Source organism: Schistocerca piceifrons, chromosome 1 (assembly GCF_021461385.2).
Source record: "Schistocerca piceifrons isolate TAMUIC-IGC-003096 chromosome 1, iqSchPice1.1, whole genome shotgun sequence".
Classification (NCBI taxonomy): domain Eukaryota; kingdom Metazoa; phylum Arthropoda; class Insecta; order Orthoptera; family Acrididae; genus Schistocerca; species Schistocerca piceifrons.
In genome coordinates, this window is record NC_060138.1 from 98,356,564 (window position 1) to 98,358,526 (window position 1,963).

At 41.4% G+C, this 1,963-nt stretch overlaps 1 pseudogene; it reads right to left on the reverse strand.

The window, feature by feature from the left end:
- Positions 1–829: 829 nt before the first annotated feature.
- Positions 830–947, reverse strand: LOC124724558 (annotated as a pseudogene).
- Between the last annotated feature and the right edge of the window lie 1,016 nt (positions 948–1,963).

Genomic DNA, 1,963 nt, shown 5'->3' on the forward strand with positions numbered 1-1,963 from the left:
GTAAAACATGCTAACTAATGGTAATTGTACGTATTCAGATGCCTAAGGTGTTGATTTGACGCGTGCATAAGATATAGGAAAATTACAGTCCCTCAGGGTACTTGACTGTTCACACCTCACCAGAGAGCATAACATATAATTTTCTTTTCGTGACAAAAGGAGAAGAGGATGAATGATCTGAATAAGGGGCTCGATGGTTAAGAGCTACAAAATAAAAGAAGAGAATTAACTTCTCATTCATTATTATTTATTTGAACACACGATAATAATACATATCATAAGATTCGTTTGGTAATGTTGAAAAACATTAAAAAGTTAATATGTGTAATTGACCGTTATAGAAATTTATGCCACTGTACCACATAAACTGTCGCCTTAAAAGTGTGTACTAAAAGATAACACGTAATACTTAGACCAGATTTTAGAATTACTTCGTTTCTGCAATGGCCTGTCCCTTTACCATTTATATTTGTCTAAATAGAATGACGACCAAATTCCACTAACGTCGCAGTAAAGAAATGTAAATCATCATAACACGTAGTCGGTTACAGAATATTTACTATACAACGGGATATGAAGCGAATTTGTGTGCTTCCTACCGAACCACATAAATAAACTAAACTAAACTCGGTCCGAACAGGCCACGAAGGCCCAACGGTACCGACCGGTCGCCGTGTCATCCTCAGGGCACAGCTGGCACTGGATGCGGATATGGAGGGGCATGTGGTCAGCACACCGCTCTCCCTGCCTTACGTCAGTTTACGAGACCGGAGCCGTTTCAATCAAGTAGCTCCTCAGTTTGCCTCACTAGGGCTGAGTGCATCCCGCTTGCCAACAGCGCTCGGCAGACCGAATGGCCACCCATCCAAGTGCTATCCCAGCCCGACAGCGCTTAACTTCGGTGACCTGACGGGAACCGGTGTTAACACTGCGGCATGGCCGTTGGCCCACCTAAAGAAGACTCAGAAAATTATATTGACTTCGTTATTCTATCGCCTTAAACTATTCATTTTTTCCACAGTTCAACCTTCACATTTCGGTGAAGTTAGCTATCTAAAGAGTGATGACAGACAATTTCTTCTTACCGAATGAAGTGTATGTACAGTCGAGTTTTGGGCGAAGTAACGGAATGTGATAAGGTAAATGAAATAATCGTGTATGAAATATTTTTATTCAGTGTAAATACTTTTTGAACAGAAACGCCTACGCATTGTGACTGCCTAACCTATCGAAGTTTTCTTTGCAACTTCTTCCTCAGTTTCAAGTAATTTTCATATTCTGCATTTTCTGTTCTTGTCACTTTTACGTAAGAATCTCGATTTTCGTTGTTCCATTGAACAAAAGTTGAATCTTTATATGATGACGTACAAAAATTTATAGGCGTAATAAGTCGAATTACGGGGTACTAACCGGTGGTATTAATGCAGCAGTGGGGACATCGCTGAAAAAGCGATACGATTCTCGGCTTCACATCCGGGTTGGAAGTCGTTGAGTATGCAGCGTTCAGTAACTGAGAGCACTTCCTCTGCCTATACTTACGTTGAGAAGTTATCTGAACTCCGTCCTTGTGGCTCGGAGTTCGCGTTTCTCGCCTGTAGAGCACAGAGAGGAAAAGACAGTATTAGAGTATATTAATCAGAGGACCGCCTTCTGCCGTCCTAGTGTTTGAAAGAGTTTATTTGTTGCTGGAGTTCTTCCATCGTCGCAGACGAGTACGAGAACCATCATTTCGACGTACCGGACGCAGTCCATACGGTGATATCGAAAATTGCTTCAGCTTATTAGGGCTATAAAAGCTAAACAGCTTAGATCACGGTAGTTTATTTCTACTGAGGTTCCACACCACCGTAGATCATCTTTGAAAGTAGTGTCTTTTAGTGTTTGGTACGTAGATAATGTCAGTCATTTCCCGTTAATGAAATTAGAACGCGCATTCGTAATTAGGGGCAGAGTTGGGCAATTG